The sequence below is a fragment of the Manis javanica genome, chromosome 2 (genome assembly GCF_040802235.1).
Source record: "Manis javanica isolate MJ-LG chromosome 2, MJ_LKY, whole genome shotgun sequence".
Taxonomy (NCBI): domain Eukaryota; kingdom Metazoa; phylum Chordata; class Mammalia; order Pholidota; family Manidae; genus Manis; species Manis javanica.
The window spans coordinates 21,714,633-21,734,518 of record NC_133157.1 but is presented as its reverse complement, the minus strand read 5'-3'; the positions used below and the strand labels follow the sequence as shown (position 1 = coordinate 21,734,518).

The 19,886-nt window shown below is 38.2% G+C and overlaps 1 pseudogene; it reads right to left on the bottom strand.

Moving 5' to 3' along the window:
- Positions 1 to 19,475: 19,475 nt before the first annotated feature.
- LOC118966965 (U4 spliceosomal RNA) lies at positions 19,476 to 19,608 on the bottom strand (annotated as a pseudogene).
- Positions 19,609 to 19,886: the final 278 nt, after the last annotated feature.

Below are 19,886 nucleotides of genomic sequence, written 5' to 3'. Positions count from 1 at the left end.
TCAAACTTCTATGTGATAATTGAATGTCAGACAACCATGAAGAACAGTCAACATTCAATCAAAGCCTTCTCCATACAGAGCCTTCTGTAGATATTCCTTGATTACACAAACCCTCAGAAAACATACCTAAATGTTTCCTTCTTGAAAAGAAAGAAAAAATAGTTTACTCAATAGAAAAATAAATCAAAGCTCACAAGTCAAGGTGATTTTTGAGACACACAGGAACTGATGAGCACACAAATAATGTACAGTTGTCTAAAAAGTGTTGTAAACATTGTATCTAAATACCTATTTACAAGTTTCCACATGCAAAAAGTAGCCCAAAATCATAGTGGATAATTTAGGTAGTTAAAAAAATACATAAAGAAAAAAATCACTTGTAATTCTACCTACAAGAAAAAATTCTTAACATTTCAGTAGATTTTTTCCTGCTGCATATATGCATGCTGCAAGCCATACTATATAAGGGAACTTTTGTATTTTTAAAACAACAATATATAATAATTATTAATAATACATAAATTACATATAAACAAATAACTATGATACATACACATTTAATTCATTATATAATTAATAATATGTAACAATAAAATATAAAATCTACTAGTCTTTATTTCTAAAACATGATTTTTTACTATATCCACATAATTGTATTCTACAAATATGCTATAATTTTAGAAGTTTTCCTTTTGGGGACCTTCAGATCATTTCTACTTTTTATAAATATCTTTCATATCTCTGCATTGGACAGAGTCATGAACATAGATTAGTACATCAAGAGGCATTGTCTTTATGAAGCTCTTGATAAAAATTTTCAACTAATTTATACAACCACCATGTGTATGAGTGTCAGTCTATGCCATTAATAGCAATTATCATTTTAGAAAATAGAATTTTCCAATTTTAAAGGCAAATGGTGGCATCGTATCTTATTCCATTTAGGTCTTGTGTCATCTACAGAGTTCAAATTGGCACATTCTACCTGGGATGAATGTGGCAGCTAAGGAGGCGAGGAGTCATGTTCTATCTCAATACATTATCTAAATAAACTGTTTACGTCCTAACTGCACACACCCGTCAACTATATCAGCCCCACTTCCCACCACACTCCCACCCGCCCTTCAGACTGGAGCAAAGCAAGTTGGTGTTCAAGTGAGGAACGTAGTCTGGTTAGTGCTGCTCAGTGACTAACATTCTCCTGCAATTTGCTAATGAAAAATAGGGAGCCATTTTTTACTGGTGCCTTTAACTTCTGGATGAAATAAACCTTAATCATATCAGGCATTAAGGCATTTTTGTAGTCACCGGTGGCTGATGGCTACCGAGTTGTTGCTTGTACTTTCTTATCACCATGCCAGCCGCACAGAAGGTCATAGACATGCTGCACAGAAGTTTATATAAGCTCTTTGTGCTCTTCAGTAAGTAACCAATTATAATTTCTGTAACAAATTATTTATAAAAAATTTCTCTTAGGTAAGAGAATGGTTCAACCCCATTCTTGATGTCTGTGTGTAAATTCTACTTATATAAGATTCCTGGGTATCTTCTGACCTTGTCATAACTCCTTTCCAAGGGAGAAGGTGCATCATGGTCCAATATGTGAGTTTGGGAGCAGAATCTGGGCATACATAGCTCAGCATCCTTTTCAAGTTTTTTTCTAATTTGGGGGCAAACTTCCCCCAGTGAGACAAGAGGGACAAATTCTGTTTTGCTGTTTCACGCTGTAATTTGACAGCAGCAGGCCCCATACGTGAAGGCCTGGGTTGGTCCAATGCTGCCTATGGGTAGATAGGCATATCTGCCTAATTCAGAGGCTTTCTATTAGTAAACTCACCCATCTATCACTGTCTAACAACATTAGCTTAATAATAATAAAGCTGACATTTTGACCTCTGTCTATTGACTTATCTCCTTTACTTTTCAATGTACAACTCATAAGTTGGACCAGTGGAGAGGTACCATTTATGGGACCTTTGAATTTCAATAATTTGGCATTTGCTTCTTCATGATGTGTTTTTTCTAATATAAAATGTTTTCATTTTTGTGAAGTCAAATTTATTACTGCTTTCCTTTATTCCTTACATGGCTTTTATCCTTAGAAAATCTTTTCCAATGCTAAGACCATTCAGATTTATCTATATTTTCCATCTAACTATTACACAGCTTGGTTTTTTATTTGTTATTTAAATCTATGTGAAATTGTGAATGTGCATGATGTAAAGATTTATTTTCCAAAGAATTAAGAAAACACCCTGTCACAACTTTCCTCACTAATCCTTTTTATTCACAAAATTGCAATGATCTTATCACTGTATGATAAGATGCCCATATGTGTATGTGTGTATACATACAAACACATGTATGTTATGTATATATGCATATATGATGTGTGTGTTTGCCCACATACTAGTATATGTCATGTCTCTGGACTGTCAATTATATGCCTTGTTGATTCTTTTGCCAAAGTTTAATTTTTCAATTACCATTGCTACATATTTTCTTTTAATCAGGTAAGTATGATCTGGTTATGTGAACACATGTTATAATAAAAATTTTTTCAGCTATCAAGTTGGTAAGCAAATGTTAAATTAATGTCCTACAATAAACTTCTATTATTTTATAAGTAGTACATTTAAACATTGTTCATATGTGTAAGGAGTGGGAAACCTACTGCCTGTGAGTTAGGCCATAGACTGTACTGTGGATTGTGCTGCCAGCTGGCCTGCTGCATGACAGAGAATGGTCACCACCAGTCACAAATTTTTTTGCCCCTATTTGTTAGACAATCTGGCACCAGGAACAGCTGAGAAGAAAGATTTGAAAACAGCTCGCTTGATTGATGTGTCTAGAGTTATCTCCCAATCCAAATAAAATGTTAAGTGCTATCAAGAAATCATAAATCAGGCATGTCTCTCTTTGTGCCATGAGAAGCTCTTGCTAAAGCTTTTATGACACCCATTTGTGAGAAGTATAACTGGCTTGCATTCAAAAAGAGAATTTAGTCTTGTTTGTTCCACATAATTAATTAGGTCCCATTTTTAACCTGCTTACGCTGTGAGGTATAGCACAGGGCTTAGCATTTAAGTCATCATGATGAAAACTGTTGAAAGTAGTATTTTCAATCAGATAAGAGGAATACAGCCTCAACTAAGAATGTTGTAGTTGGTTGATAACAAGGAGTACACTGGGAGAGCAGCAGTTCTGATCTAGGTTATCCGTTTGTGGGTAGTAAGACACCAGTCAGGACAGACATGAACAATGCAGGGTAACTGAGCACCAACCAGGAGGACATAACCTTGAGGAGACTCCAGAACTGAATCTTTATGAATGATGACAAGAAGTTGTCACATTTTTATATCTGTGAGAACTTTAAATGTCCATGAGTGAATGCAAATGGATTTCTTCATCAGGCTAAGCTTTGTAAAAAAAAAATAATGCTATTTCCTGATCTGTAATGTTATATTGGATATCACCAATTAATACCACCTCTGCGTAATTTGGACTGAAAAGTAAATACTGGAAGAATATCATGGAGCTCACAGTATCAACAGAAGGCTAGAAAATCAAACTTGAAAAATGGGTAAAACCAAGGAAAGTTATGCAGGGGGGACTATGTCAAAGTCAGGCCTCTGGAGCAGTTGGACTCGGTGACATATTAACACCAGCACTTCTGCCCTGGACTTCATCACTGTCAGGCACCGTGACACTGAATGAATTCAAAAGTGCCTCTGCTTTTGCTTGATTCACTCAACTCAAAGTCCTGGTCAGGAGCATTGATTGGCTGATCCTGGCCATGTGCCCACCTGGTTTGGAGGTAAGGGGGAAGAATCTAGAACCTTGGGTTTCTTTAATTAGTAAGACTTATTAAGTCAAGTAAGACTTGACTACTCAGCAAGACTCTGAGAGTGGAAGGGGAGAGAGTCTGACATGTTGGGTAGCAGGGAAAAAAAAGAAGAAAAAAGAAAAAGAACAAATGGACACCTATTTATTGATGTATCCTACACCTGAAATGTCAACCTTGAATATGTGTACTTCTATAGTAAAAACTTGTTTCTGTCTTCTGCAATAATTGGTTTGAAAAGTATTTTTTAAGGTCTGTTTTTTTTCTACTTTTGGTGAAAGAAATATCTTCTGTTTACTCATTTTCTTGATATCTCCTAGAAATAGAGTTTTTGGGTCCAGCTGATTCAATAGCCGATCCCCAGCTCTTTGATTCAGGACCCCAGATTGAGTGCAGAGGAATGGGGTAGTGAGCAGTCCTGGCAGGGAAATCTCATTTCTGGAGAGTTTCTCATTTGTGTCTCTCAAAACTTACATGCCAGATGCCACTACCTGGCTGACTGGGCCCCGGTCCTGGTGCGGCATAAGCTATGTAAACCTGACTTAAGTGTTCCACCCATGGGAGGCCCTTCCCCTCCTCTGCCCACCCCCAGTTGAGCACTCGGAACAGTGAGTGCCCCGGCCTTGACAAAAGTTTTCCAAGTCACTATTGTCAACAGCCAGTGGCTTGATAAAGCTGTCCAAACCTCAGGTCACTCAGGGTAGCTGCTCTTGGATCCTGTAGGACACCCCCCAGGGCACCCACACTATCAAAGTCTGGTGAGCAGCAGTTGCCGAAGGCCCTTCAGGAGAGTTTTCCTATGAGCTGATGGTCCATTTCCAGCTCAAGCCCTAGACTGTGTAACAGTGGATGTTTATAGCACTCTTAATTTTGAAAGGCTCTAATTTCTAAGCACATGATTTTCAAGTCAATCCTGATTAATCTTCTTTAAGCAGGTCCCATGTAACTAACAGAAATTGTAGCCTTTGGAAGGTACCCTTCCTAGTTTCTTATATGAATGTAGTTGTTTCTCCATTTCTTGGATGCTTCCACTGGTTACTAGGAAGGGAAATGCTGAAGTAACCAGCCTGTCCCACAATGGCAACATGATCTGCATTCGTTCTTGTCATATTTGCTTCCCCTGGTCCTTTAAATTCTTGTCTCCTTTCTCTTGCCACTGATGGAAAGGTATGAGGCAAAAATGAATTAGGCAAGAAAAATCACGTGTCTCGCTCACATCGCCTCACCTTGGAGAGGCTGTCTGCTGTGTGACACGTGTGAGTGTTACTCCTCTCCCCACGCTCACCTCTGCCTGGCTAACACCTGCGCAGCTCAGATGCTGTCCTCTCTGGGGGGTCCTCGCAGACTGTCCTCACCAGGGCTGGACGCCCGTAAGGCAGGACGCTCCCCCAGGGAGCTCTAACCATGCCTCTCGAGCACTCACTACATTCCTTCCTAGATGTGAATGTTTTCACTCATCCCTCTAGCCAGACTGTGAGTTCCCTGGAAGAGACTTACTCATCACAGTATTTCCAGGATCGAGTTCAGTTAGTTAAATGAACAGGTCTGGAGAAGAGACAGAAAAGACAAGAAGAAAAGAGGTCTTCTTGGCCCCTCTAGAGTGTTCCTAAACTGGTAATATTTAAGATCTCTCATCCTTTGTTTGACCAGTTTGGGATGACAATGTAAAGAATAAAGAAAGCGGACTTACTGAGCTGATAACCATTTTTGCTTATGCTCTGTTAAAAGCATAGTGCATGTGCTGAAGGTTAACTGACTGTAAGTAATTACTAATAGCAAATAACCATACAACGTAGCTTGACAACAGGTTCTATATAATCCCATTTTTTTTGGTCAAAAATGCATTATTCTGCGTTGATAGAAAAGTTGTTCAGTGTGAAATGCTACACCTCAGCGTCACTGCTCCTCAACAATATACAATTTTGGGTTTTATGACCCTCAGCTGCACACTGCTTGCAGGAGACTTTAGACATGAGCCAAGCTTTTACATCTAATAAATGCCCAGTAAAAGACACTTAGAATTCCAGTGGGACTGAACTTGCCCCTTCTCCAGAGGGCACATCAATGAATAAACACAAGGAAATCCCCTTCCATGGCGCACACACACATGCACGCATGCGGTCCCCAGAGCAGCTGTGTTATATTATAAGTTGGAGGCCTTTTGTTAGTTCAGATGTTTCAGGTCTGCAAAGGCACTCTGGAGAAGGAATAAATATTATGAGTAAGTCTCGTTTCCATGCTTGTAGTGGGGAAACACTTACTAGCACAGTTTACTACAGTTTTAGACTAAAACAATCTCGTAAAAGAATATCAGCATTACTCACTCAGCACATGACTGTGAAGACAAGATGGTGTCTGTTTGATTCCCCAAATATTCAAAACATGATTTCATTCACTCTTTCCCAGATGGACTTTCTTTTCAGTAAAACTAATCTGAATGACCATGTATTTTGTGCTCGCTACATCTATTGTGTTGTTCTTAAAACAATCATCTTTCTTTTACTTTATTTATCAAATAGTGCCTATAAATAAAACGTCACAAATGCTTATGGGAGATAAGCATTTGAATTGTCAAAGGAATGGCAGGTCGGAGCTGGGCGGGAGCTCAATTTAACTTGGAATGCAGGTCAGTCCACTTGAGGATTTGCTTTGAAGTCTCTGAGACGGTTCGACAGATTTGGTAACAAGAAGAAAATGTACTGATATAAATGTGAATTGATTAATTTACAAGGAGAAAAGACTCTTAAATTAACCAAAATACAAGGGTGCTCAATCAGTGAGTTCTCTTCTCATTATTAAACTATATGGGAAGCCAAATTATAATGAGATTGTTTAGTAACCATAAAGTTAACAGGGGGACACAAAGAAATTTATTTTTAGTGGCACTGATAGGTCCATCTCCCTATGAGTTCCCGTCAGAGGGATCAGAAACACTCTGCCATGCTCGTCCCAATGCCTGGCACGTTTGTTCCCTATTCTTCACTAACTTTTACTAATCCATCTACTCCTAGCTTCATTATCACTTTCTTAGACCTCTTCTGGCCTTCTTATCTAGGGAAGGGCGCCTGCTGTATACTCCAAAGCACTCTGCAATTTCCCTTTATAGCGCTCACCTCAGTGTGTACCTACATGCTTATCTATTGCTGTACGTTCTGTCCACCCTCAGACTGTAAACTCCAGGGGAGCAGGCACCATGTTTGCATTGAGTCCCGCTAGGTTCTCAGCACCAAAGCACTGTGGCTCACACATCTGCAAGCATTCAGTACATATTTATTAAATGAAGAAACGAATCCTCATCTAGGAATTGCACAGGGTAGTGACTTGAGAGCACAGGTGCTAGATTCAGGCCCTCAAATGCAATCCTGTCTCTGCCTCTGGATCACTGTGTGAGATTAAGTAAATTACAAAATAAGATTCTCTATCTGTAAAATGAGGGTAGTGGCCGTGCCTACCTCACAGCATTCTGATGAGGATTAAGTAACTTAATAGACGTAAAATACTTGAAAGAGTGACTGGCACAGAGTGAACCCGCAAGCAGAGGTAGCTCTCGATATTATCTTAAAAGGATAATTCTAAGAAAAATTAAAAGCCTGATTGCTAAAACTCAGTTTCCCTGGAACATTACTGGGATGGATACAATGGATACTAAGCTCTGAAGATATTTATGTTTACATGGGTTAGCAGAACCATATTTTTTATTAAAAATTCTTTAAATATATGAATATATTCAAGCAGGTTATACCCTCCCCAGCCTGGAATCCACTTTGCCTTCTCATGGTGTTTTGTCTCTGATCCATTATGCATGGATGTAGGAGCTTAACTCACCACAGCTATATTATCCTTACTTTTCAGCCTTAGGAGGACCATCTCTGTAACAGTAAATTATGGACAATAATATTCAATGTGGAAATTTTATAAAATTTAGAAAGGAAAAAATAAGAACACAATAAATGCACAATTCTGTAACAACAGAGGTAATCATTGCTATATTTGTTTTATTTTGTTTTAAAGACTTTACTGCTAAATACTATGGGAAAAAGTACCATATTTAACAATTATATCTTATGATGTCTTAAGGAAAACACTTACATGGTATTGAGTCCTAATATCTGGTTCATTTGTCTCATGTGTATTGGTGGAGTGTCTAGCATGAGCCAGCCATTATACTAGGGGCGATCTGTGACACTGGGCTTGAACTGAAGAATGATCCAAATAGGTCCTATTATTTGATGGATTGATATTTTGGTTATCAGACTCTTAATAAATTTTTTATATATTGCTGTCTGCTCTTTTCAGTGATAAAATTCTGACAATGATAATGTGAAAGAATGTACTGCTAAAGCAACTTAAGGGGGGGCAACCACTTTTTTCTCTCACACGATAGACACATCGAGTGTGTCCTTTGCTCATTAGCTGTAGGTGCTATTCAGAGAGCCTGTTTTCATGCACAATTGAGTATTTTTTACTCAAAATTAAAATGCATTTATGACAAAACCTACCCCTTCCTTACATTTAAGGCCATTATGGTATTAAACCCCAAATCAGGCCTTTCTGATGTGCCTTTCTATACTGGAGCCTTAAATTGTCCATCTTCTCCCTGTTTAGAATCTCCATCTTATTGTCTCACACATCAGTTCTGCTGTTTTCTGTCTATAGGGTAAGATTTTAGCCTATGTTCACATAAATATCTATAGGTTAAACCTATACACTGAATCACAAAATTGGACCACACTCAAAGATATTGTACAATTACTCATCTGTTCCCAATTTTCTCCCACAGAATGAACAACAAACAATAAAACATTGATGAAGGAAATTGAAAAAGACAAAAATAAATGGGAAAAAAATCTCATGTTCACATATTGGAAGAATTAATGTTTAAAATGTCCATACTACCCAAAATGATCTACAGATTTAATATAATCTCTACCAAAATTCCAATGGCATTTTTCACAGAAATAGAAGAAATAATCTTAAAATTCATATTTTAGGATTTAAAATCACAGGAGATCCTGAATAACTAAAGCAATCTTAAGCAAGGAGAGCAAAGCTGGAGGCATTGTGTTTCCTAATTTCAAACTATATTGCAAAGCTTTAGTGGTCAAGTATGTATTGGCATTGACAGTATAGTATTGGCATTAAAAATAGACACGCAGATCCATGGAACAGAATAGAGAGTCCAGAAATAAGCCCATGCATATTCTGTCAACTAATTTTCCACAAAGGCACCAAGAATACACAATGGCGATAGTCTCTTCAATAAACAGTGTTAGGAAAACTGGATATCCACATGCAAAAGAATGAAATTGGACTCCTACACAAAAATCAACTCAAAATGGATTAAAGACTTAAACATAAATCCTGAAACTGTAAAACTCCTAGAAGAAAGCAAGGGAAAAGCTACTTGATGTTGGTCTTGGAATGATTTTTTGGCTTTGACACCACAAGCAAAGGCAACAAAAGGAAAAATAACCATGGGACTATATCAAATTAAAAAGCTTCTGTACTGCAAAGAAAACCATCAACCAAATGAAATGGCAACCTATGGAATGGGAGAAAATATATGCAAATCATGTAACTGGTAAGGGATTAATATCCAAAATATATAAAGAACTCAATTCAATAGCACAAAAACCAATCCAATTAAAAAAATGAGCAGAGGAACTAACAGACATTTTTCCAAAGAAGTCATATGAATGGCCAACAGGCACGTGGAAAGGTGCTCAATATCACTAATCATCAGGGAAATGCAAATCAAAACTACAGTGAGATTTCACCTCACACACGTTAGAATGGCTATCACCAAAAAGAGAAGAAGCATTGGTGAGGATGTGGAGAAAAGGGAACCCTTGTGTACTTCTGGTAGGAAGTAAATTGGTGCAGCTACTATAGAAAACAGTATGAAATTAAAAAATAGAACTATCATATGATGTAGCAACCCATTTTTGGGTATATACCCAAAGGAAACAAAATCAGCATCTCAAAGAGATATTTGTACTTTGCTGCTCATTGCAGCATTATTCACAATACCCAAGGTATGGAAACAACCTAAGTAAGTGTCCATCAATGATGAGCCTATAAAGAAGATGTGGTATATACATACATACAAGGGGACATTATGCAGCCTTTAAAAAGAAGGAAATCAAGACATTTATGACAACATGGATAAACCTAGAGGATATTATACTGAGGGAAGCCAGATAGAGAAGGACAAATACTGTGTGGTATCAATGCTCACCACAAAAAGTGCAGTTACCATCTGGCACCATACAAATGTATTACAATATTATTGACTATATTCCCCTATGCTGTACTTTTCATCCCTGTGATTGATTGATTCTATAACTGAAAGTTTCTCCCTTTCTGCCCTTCATTTTTTTCACACATCTCCATTCCCATTCCCCTATGACCAGTTTGTTCTCCACGTTTGAGTCTATTTCTGTTTTGTTTTATTTCTTAGATTTTGCATGTAAGTGGAATTTGTCTTTCTCTGACTTCTTTCACCTTACATAATACTCTCTAGGTCTATACATGCTGTTGCAAAATAAGAGTTCATTCTCTTCTATGCCTGAGGTATATTCCATTTTATATATGTACCACATCTTTTTCATCCATTCATCTACAGATGGACACTTAGGTTTCTTCAATATCTTGTCAATTGTAAATAATGCTGCAATAAACACGGTAAATATCTTACAGTTTTGTCAATGACACCTCCTTAAAGCTAGGGAGAATCCTACAATTTTCCACTGACTTACCAGTTACAGAAAAGGGGTGTCAAAATCCTCCACAATAGCTGTTGATTTGCCTATTTCTCATAGTAATACTATAAACTTTTCCTTTATGTATGTTGGGGTTATATTATTAGATGCATAAGACTACAGTATATGACAGTAGGTTAAAAAGAGACAGACATTAATGAAACACAGTGTAAATACAAAGCATCATTACCATTACCCACCCACGTGTATACTCATGTGAGAGATCAATAGTCAGTCACTGCATGTCAATCTGATCCTTCAGTCATTCCAGAATATGTTTTAAAATAGTGCTCTGCACAGTCATCTTAACTGTCACTAAGGTCATTTCTTTTTGTCTCTCCCAGCCCCACCATATTATTGTCCTAAAGGATAGACTATACTAAAAAGATGAGATTTCAGATCAATGGGAAGAATAAAAGACTGTTCAGTAAATGGTGCTGGAATACTTAAAAATAATGTCATATTTCTACTTTCCAATGTATGCTGAGAATAATTCTGGATTGATTGAAAAATTCAATATAAAAATAATGGATTTCTAGATGCTTTAGAAGAGAATATAGGCAAATATTATCTTTTCTTGAGATCTAGAGAGATTTTATGGCCATAAAAGCAGGGGCTTGGGGAAGTAGCACATAAAGAAAAAGTATGACAGATTAGGTTTTATAAAAATTAATATCTTTTTTCAGCCATAAATTATAAACTAAACAAATAAGAAAAAGGTTACCAATGTTTATAGTACTTCAGGTAGTTAATACAAAATATCTTATAAATTAAATAAGAAAAAGAGAAATATCCTAGAGGAAAAATAGACTAAGAACAAATTCATATAATTTATAAGAACAGAAGTATTAATAACAAATACATATATTGCTAAGTGTTACATCCCACAGTAACAACAAAACAACACAAGATACCTTTTTTAATCCATCAAATTATCAGAAAGATGTTGAAAAATGATAACATCCTGATAGAGTACACATTGGTAAAAATACCTGGAAGGAAATTTGGAAACATGTACCAAGGACCTCATAAATATTCACATACTTTGACTCAGTAATTCTATTTCTATAATAATCTGAAGGCTATAACTAGAGGATCACACGAAATAGAATGGATGAGATGCTGACATTTTATTCCTAATGGTCAGAACTGGGAAATAATGAAATGGGTGAAAAATTACACAGGTAATAGTATAACTGTATATTAAAATAAAATTTGTAATAATCAATGATAGTAGAAATATGTACAAAATGATGGGCAGTGTGCTTTAAATTTTATTTAACATAATTCCTGTATATTTAATATGAAAGACGTTGAGAAATAAAGCATGGTAATAATGTTTGCTTCCCGAGCCTGACTTAGAATGATTATCATTTTTATCATTCTCAAGATTTTATCAATCTCAAGATTTATTATTTTTTACAATGAATGGCTAAAATCAGAAAAAGATTTTAAAAAGAAAATGACAGAGAGCAAAGAAGATACCTAAAAATCACATCAATTTATTGCAGTCCTCAAACATTCTTCATTCAGATAGATACAACCAACAACTGTTTTATTAGACTAGTGCCAAAGAAAACATCTCAAAAATCTTACTTCACTCACGAAGATAGAAAACCACAGAAAATGTCTCCTTGAGTACATAGATAAGTCATGCAAAAAGGCCTGTGTAAATCACAGCTCAAAATTGCCAGGACTTTCCCTAGTCAGCACAATTGAGTCTGGACTAACCTAAAGCAACTTCTGGTTTGGTCTATAGGCCACACACCCAGGCTCTGAGAACGATCCAGAAGCATAGTTGGTTTGCCACCCTAATCCTGGTGATTACCAGAACATTACAGAAATAAGACTTATCTGTGGGTTTATTAAATCAAAATCTCCTGAGAGCGTCAGGGTTATGCGTACACCACACTTATTAATCCTTGCACAGCTCAAAGAGATCACTGCAAAAATAGACCATGAATAACTTGACCGCATCATAGGTACTCAGTGTGCAGCATCATTTTCCTAGCGTTATTTTGTGCTGCTGAGCCACTGAGGTGTTGATGGGCTGCATGAAGGATTCTCTTTCCCTAAAGTGGTATATTTTTCAAAACTTTTCAGGCAGCCTTGACATTAGTACATACTTCCTGGGTCCTTATTCATCCAGCATAGTCACTATGAGTGTACTGCACTATTCATAGAAGATGCTGCAAAATGCATCTAGCGTTTTCTAGAATTCATTCACGATGACTGAATTCAAGAATACACAGAAGTATTTTCATAACCTGTGTGTGCAACTAGCAATTATTGCTAGATAAAAAGAAGAGTGAGCTGACTGCATTCATTTTCTGATCTTTCAATGGCAAAAAAGGCGGCTAGTAATTTGGGGAAGCAATCTGCAAAGCTACTTTAAATATGATGTTCACAGTTCAAATAGATTAGGCTTTAGTTTTCTGAAACAAGGATTCCATAAATCAAATTAAATCAAACTGAAATTTAATAGGATTAAATTCTTCTAAGGATACATCATGTGACATGTTATCTGTAACCTTGTGTTTCTGTGCTCAAGTTAGCCCTTAAATGTGCAAGTTTGAAATATTCCTCCTGTCAAGGTCACCACTGTGTGACCAAATCAGATGGACACATCCCATTGCTACACTCCCCCACCCTTTCAGCAGTATTTGGCCAAGTCGCCCATTCCCTTTTACTTGAAGAACTTCCTTCTTCCTACAAGCAAGCACATCCCTAGGTTTCCTCCAGGTTCTCTGGCAATTGTTTCTCACACTTTTCTGCCTTATTAATTTGCTTCTTTCTCAGTATGGCCTTCAGAAGTTGGCATTACTCAGAGCTCAATCCTGGGACTTCAATGTTGCTCCATCTGTGCTCACCCATGACAATCTGTGATGTCTCATGGTCACATAACATCAACATCTGCAAACTCCCAATTTTATACTCAAGCTTGAACTTCTTTTCTGAGCCCCAGACCTAAATCCAACCTGCCTAGGCAGACATTTTCATTTGGCTTGTTGCATAGACATCTCAAACTTCACATCTGAATCCAAAATCATGATTAAGAACATTTCCTCAAATGGCTTTTTTAATTCAATCTTCAGCATTTTAGTAAATGACACCACATCCATCCAAGTATTTTCTCCAAACACTTGCACCTCATTTTTGCCCCTCCTTCTGCTCCCCTAAGTCCTGTTGTCCTAATACCCAGATAGGAGTAGCAGTCTTTTTAACACCTAATCTTGAAAGTGCATACCATCTTGTCTGCTGTATTCTGTTCATTATAAGTGAGTCATTAAATCTGAACCACACTCAAAGACAGAGGATTCCCCCTTCAGGTCTGCCTTAGAGGCTGCCTATGACACCCCACCACCATGAGGGGAGGCCCGGTGAGGGCTGCTCTGGCTCTCCTGTGGTGCTCTCAGTCCTGCCAAGAGCTTCTCTCCTTACACTGCCACTTGGCCTACTGGAAGCAGTTGGTGTTTCTTTTGGATTCCAGTGCCTGGCATGAGGCCTAGCAGTGACCTAATGAACTGAAGTGAATGGTCTGTCTCTTAGCCATGGTCAGAACATATAAACAGTACTAAACATTGGGATTAACTGAGAAATAAAGCTCATAAAATGGGATATTTCCTTTGGAGGCCATCTAGTTCGGTGTTTTCCTATCTTTTCCATAGTGCCCTAAAATCATACCTGATGTTTCTGAGTAATATGCAGTAAGAGTCTGGAACACTCCATTTACCATAAGGAAGAAGGAGGAAGGAGTCAGGCAGCGAGACACAGGATCGAATCTGTCATCCAGAGAGGTGCTCCAATGAAGGTTTTCAGTCTGCTGTGTCTCTTCATAGTACCTCAGGAATCTCTGGATAAGATTTATGTGTAAGGGAAGCAGCAGAGATAAGGGTTAGATATAGATAGATACATAGATACATAGATGATAGTTAGACAGACAGATATAGAGATAGGGTCTATAGAGAGATTGGCAGGGTACTCAGGTACCAGTTTTATTACAAGAGGAACTAAGGAAGGCCATTTGCTTACCAGCACCCTCAGGTTCCAAATGACAAAGGCCAGGGAAGGCCCAAAACATGTTCATTCTTTTCCCGTAAACAGAACATGCCCAGAATTCTTGCCTACCATTTCCTCCCTAATTAGCTGGGCAAATGACGTAGATAATCTTTCTTCTCTACTAAAAACATGGACTTCAAGTATCCAGCACTGTGCCACACCAGTCCTGCCTTCTTGCCAGCAAGAGTGTGCCTCCAAACAATCAGTCCCCAGGCTGCAAAGTGCAATTCTGCATGACTTACCACTCCAAATGCTACTCTAGAGGAAAAAAAATCAGACCTAAGAGAGTAAGCCAAGGAAATCTCTTTAAATGCTTCACCCCCTTATCGAAAGAATCCACCACCAAGGCCTAAAATTTCTACAAGAATGGAGGATATGGTTTCATTTATTCCTGTATTTATCATAAAATAGGTACCAAGTCCTACAATACACCAGGGACTCTGCAAGGCACAGGAATCACAGAGCTAAAGGATACAAAACTCAACTTCAATAACCTCACACGGTTGTGGAGAGAGGGACTCGGGAGCAGGTAAGAGCTCTACTGGACAGTGTGATGTGAGCACAGAGGGATGACCACCGAGTGGGGGCTCTGGAGGAGAGCAGAGACGTCCCACACAGACCCATGCAGCAAATGAGACTCCTCAGGGACGGAAGAACCAGTGGGATATTTATTGAAGAACAAGCTGAGTTTGGCTAAAAATAAACAAGGGAGTAACATTCCAGCAGAAAGGAAACCATGTTAAAAGCAATGGAGGTCAGAAAGAGCCTAGTGATTTTAAAGCACTAAGTCATGCCTCCAACAGAGAGTGGGGGGGCGGGGGGGCAGATGAGAGAAAAGGGAGGAGGGTGAGCGGAGGGCAGCCACGCTGGGAGCTGAGGAGTTTATCCAAAAAACAGCAGGAAGTCATAAAACCCCAAGCAGGCAAATGATGTAGCCAAATTTATGTACCGGGAGGTGCTCTCTGACATCAGGGTAGAGAAATGATTGGCAGGGAGACCCATTAGGGAGCTGCTGTAGTGCACAGACAATAAACTAAGGAGAGCTTCATGTAAGGCGTTGAGGGCAGTGAGGAAGGGGCAGATTAGAAAGGCCTTCAGCATGTAGACCTGATAAGACTCAGATTAAATATAGGGGTATGAAAAAAAAAGGGCTTCAGGGATGATTCACAGCTTAAAGGCTTGAGAAACAGAGCAGAAGAATGTGATATTCACTGAAACAAGAGATAAAGGAATTCCCAGGTTTCAGAGAAGACGATGAGTTTAGTGTTGAACATATTGAAGTTATAGGAACTCAGGACCCAGTTCCCCTGGTACTAGGATCTTAAATTCATTTAAATTAAGACAGACTCTTTGGTCAGTAGAAATTTAGGCTCTAGGTCTTGGAGAACCTTGGGGAAAAAAAGTTGGAATCATATTTCACCAGCTCTGAAATTATATTATCTTCCCAGGCTCTCTCTCACAACTCCCCACAGGAACATCTCTCTCACACATAGAGATGGGGCAGGAAGGGGAGGAAACAATGGATGGTACCTTATTTGAAAACACAGCTAGCACATAGGATTACCTCTTCATCTCATACTCTTTTATCCATTTAATATTGAGAATCATGTTTTATGTTAACTTAGAGCCATGTCTACTTGAAAAGTTCTGAATTTCTATACAACTCTTATTTATTGAACATACTCCATGTGCCAGTGATTCTTCTAAAGTAGTTGCTTTCATAGAACTCCTCAATAAAAGGAAGCACTTATTCTCCGACTTCCTCACTGGCACCTTCACTTATAGGTGTTTGGAAATGAGTCCAGTGTCTGGAGACCTGTTGGTTTCCAGAAATACTTTAGCTGAGTGAGAGCAGAGGAAAGCCATTATGCAATACAGCCTGTAAATGGCATTTGGTCTTAAGGAGCCTCTTGCTGTGACAGGGACAGAAAGCAGTTGGAAGGCTTTCTGTCCTCTCTGATCTCATCATCAGTTCTGGTTGAACACTAAGTGTTTTTTAAGATTAATAATATTATATCTCCACTGTTGATTTTCAGTTGCTTGTGGGATAGTCATGTAGATGACCATATACACAGGTGTTTCCAAGAGAGAGATTAATTCAGGTGTAGGAGTCATACATAGATAGACATTGTCTAATGCTGTAAAATGGTTAAAACCACTCAGAATATGTGTACAAAGTATGCATACAGAGTATATGCCAAGGATTTAACTTTGGGAAAATCAACATTTAAATTCTGCATAGAAGAAAAGGGTTCTTATTAATTTTATACAACAAAAAAATAAGAAGAAAACCAGGAAAGAACACTATCAAAAAAAAACAAGTGAAGAAGAACTTCAAGTAAAAAGAACTGGCCAGTTCTGTGTATGTTGAGGATAATTCAAAGAAGATACTGAGATATCTATTAGCTTAGCAAGGTTTTTTTTTCCATTTTGATATTTAACTTTGGGCATATGTTTTCCCAGGCAGATTTTAAAACTTTATGTTATCAAATATATTTATCTTTATATGACTTCTAAGTTTTGTGTCATAAGAAATGTTTTCCCGCAAGTATGGGGTAAATACTTCCCGCAAGTTATATATATGTACATACACATATACACTCACTTTCATGTTTTCTTCTAGTACTTTTGATTTATTTGAATTTTTATTTGGGTGTAATACATGAGATACAGATGTAATTAATTTTTTTGGATAACTACCCCGTGGGCTTATTAAGCCATTTTTCCCACCGATTTAAAGTATCATCTGTATCATGTATTCAACTTCCACTGACCTATCTATTTATAGCCTGTTACCACACTATTTCAATTATTATAGCTTTACAATGTGTTTTAACATTTCATAGGCAAATTACCCCTCATTATACTATTTTTCCACAGTTTTCCCTGATTATCTTTGCTTTTTGTATATGCATTCCAAGTTCAGTTTTTCTAGTTCCAAAAATACTATGGGAATTTTATTTTGCTAACCTTAAGTGTAGACTACTGTCTGTCTCAGAGAGCAATAGTTCTGCTAACCTTGTGGCTTTCCATTTTTGTTCTTTAAAAACTGTAGTAAGACCCTGGTTGGAGACGCTGAAGTAAAAATGAAACTCTATGATAGGTCGCTCTCCTAGTGTCTAGATGTTTAGCTATAAAAAGGTTACATGAACTGAAGCTACATGCCTAGGGTTGAGGTAAAATGGAGGTCCCTGTAGGGGGGGAAATACACTCTCCTTTCTGTTAAAAAGAAAATAAACCCCCAAACCTCTCCATCGCTTGTGTACTTGTCCAACATCTTAGCTATTGATTCACCAAGATGGCTAGGTGCCCAAGAAGTTCATAATCAGTATTGATGACAGTAAGCTAAGTAGATAAAATCCAGTAATCAAGTTTCCCACTCACAATCCTGTGAGTAGAACAATGCATGAAAAAAATGATAGCCATTCAGTGGTGAAATGCTCAGATTTCTAGGATCAATATTTCCTGATGCCGTCATCTCCCACCCTTGCAGGATAGCTATTACCTCCTACATCTCCATAGACAACTGGGATATTTTGGGGGATGAGGTTAAGTTTGAAGGCAATAAATCTTGAGGCTTTTTTCTTTTACAAGGCACTGGGAAGTAGAAGGGGGGAAGTGGCTTGAATGAAAACCCTGCATAAATTGTCTGGTCTCCTTGAAGTTCAGAAACACCTCAGCTGTGCCTGGGAAGGAAGTTACTCTTGGTCCCAGACAGAAGGAAACGTACTTCCCTGCCTCTCCTTGTTTATTAGCCTAAGTGCTACTAGACCCTGATTGATCTCATCAGTAGATATGCATACATTTCTGGGTCCCCATCTACCCCAGGCTCCTTGTCAAGACTGTTCACACCACTTTATGAAGAAATCTGGATAACTCACCCATATGTAGTAGGTCAAAATGATCCCTATTCTCCTTCTAGAGTCACTGGATAGCTGTTTTTGCTGCTTCCCAGATTTCTCATTGTACTCTTCGGACAAGGTAAGATCACCAGGTCAATAAAACACCCACTTATAATAGGAAGTATCTATCTGCAGTGTAGATGCAGTTGTTTTGGGGGAAAACTCTACTCAGAAATCGGAGACCTGCATTAGAACTCTGCCTCCGTCACCTACTAGTTACAAATCTTTGGCCACATTTCTTAACCTTTCAGAGCTTTAATTTTCTTATCTGCAAAAGAGACATTTCTTGTTGCAAGCAACAGAGAATGATCTGGTTAACCTGGAAAAAAAGGCATATTTTGGAAGGAGACTGAATAGCTTATGGAATACTTGGGAATGTTGGAGTGCCAGGCAGGACCCAGAGGCCGTCAGGTGGCAAGCAATACGGCCAAGATCTCACAGAAGAACAGCCTGCTCAGGATGACACAGCTCTGCTGCTGAGCACTGGGCACAGACACTAGCGCTGCCATCACCAGAAACCAGATACTCCCGAGGCACTGCCACGGCTGCGCACTGCTCTGGACACCACTGCCACGAACACTTGATGCCACCACTCCTGGCATGAATTCTCACCCCCTCCTTCTTTGTGTCACTTGCTCCAAATGCAAAGTTCCAGCAAAGGTGCCCGATTGTCTGAGCTTAAGTCACTAATCCGTATAGGCTGTCCATGCTCAGGAGGGAGTCCATGTTCACTGTCCTCCGCGTCTGTAGGGAGAGCAGAGGCCTGCCTTCGGGCACCGACTTGCACAAACATAGGAAGTGGTTCAAACATGGAGTTAAAAACTTCACTAGACCGAATAATACCTTCTCTGCAAAGATGTTTTTATGATTTGTACTTGGTCATAAAATGATGTCTGTAGTTGTCATAACTTTTTATATAAACAAAGCTTCAATGAAAACCTGAATATCATTGCTGTACTTGACTCTAAATTTTTTTTCCAATTAGCAATAATCACACCTCAGATAAACATCACTGGCTCTGATAATGCCACTGCACAAAGCTATAAATTATTTTTTATAAGACTTGATTTTTTAGAGCAATTTAAGGATTACAACAAAATTGAGAAGGAGGTACAGAGATTTCCCATATACTCCTTACCCCACACATGCATACCCCCCATTATTATCAACATCACTCACCAGAATAGCACATTTTTAGCAAAGATGAACCTACACTGATACACTATGATCACCCAAAGGCCATAATGTACTTTAGGATTCACTCATGGTGTTGTACACTTTATGGGTTTGAACAAATGTATATCATTATTATATCATATA